Below are 1150 nucleotides of genomic sequence, written 5' to 3'. Positions count from 1 at the left end.
GACAATTGGAACAATAGGTCGTAGTGTTTTTACATTTTTCGTAATTGTCTGTCAATATGTTTACGAGTGGTAAAACTTTACCAAGTCTGCTACTCTGTTCTATCGTTTGGTTATTTGCAAAATGCAAGTTCGCTGATAGTAATTCAAAACGATCACAGGAAATGGAAAATTGTAAATAGGGTTCGTTGACCAACATCTAACGAGCGGTGTCTGTACTAGACGCATCCGAATCATCGGTCCGATAACGTTCTAGCGCACAGACAGTAGGATTCGGGCCCGCGAGAAACTCGACCGAATCGCGTTGGGCGACGAACGTGTTAAATTTGATATATTAATTAATTTCGACCTTCGAAATTTTATCAAATGGCAACTGAAGAGCTCCTCTCGAGTGCAAATGGTTAATTTATAACGTAAAGGATCTCTTATAATGTTTATAGCTGATCAACGATCCAAGTCCCATTTTTCTTCCTATTTTTCTGCCTTCGAAGCCAGAAATTCCCCTTCTTTGTAGTCCACCGGAAATTGGTCTGATAGGACAGCTGTGTTACCTCATCGACTATCTGTGGGTACACCGGTGTTCACTCGGTTGCAGTGTCTACGACACGGAAAGAATGGTTCGCGAGGAACGTAGCAACGCGTGCGGCAAGATCTCGCGAGTGTCAACGCAAAAGTTATTGCGGCGAGGGAGAGGAACGTGGGGTAGAAGGCTGACTTGGGGGTGCGTACCTTGCCTCGTGTGAATGCCCTTCGAGCGTATTTGCACGGTCAGGCATCGATTAGCCATTCGAGGATCGACCTAACCATCGTTCCGGAATTGCCCCGATATCTCCGTGAATGCCTCTCTCAGGCTCTCTGCCCTCGATGAGCGTTTCTCGCAACATATTGAGCACACACAAAACAGGAGGGTGGTTATCGTTGTATCATCGGTATCGCGAATACGATTCGAGATATCGCCATGAGACGATTTCGTGCAACCGATACGCCCACTCGTTTCGTTTCGATTAGACTCGAGTGCTGTGCCTCTAGACGCTCATCATTCATTCATCCTCGTAGCTCTCCTCCGGTATGTCGATCCTCCAGGAGTATGATAATATGCCACATGTGACTTTTGGAATTATTATAGTAGATAATTATAATTATATAATTATAA

The sequence above is a fragment of the Eufriesea mexicana genome, unplaced genomic scaffold (assembly GCF_001483705.2).
Source record: "Eufriesea mexicana isolate 0111107269 unplaced genomic scaffold, ASM148370v2 scaffold1362, whole genome shotgun sequence".
Taxonomy (NCBI): Eukaryota; Metazoa; Arthropoda; class Insecta; order Hymenoptera; family Apidae; genus Eufriesea; species Eufriesea mexicana.
The sequence above is the reverse complement of the archived record's forward strand: the minus strand, read 5'-3'. Positions refer to the sequence as shown.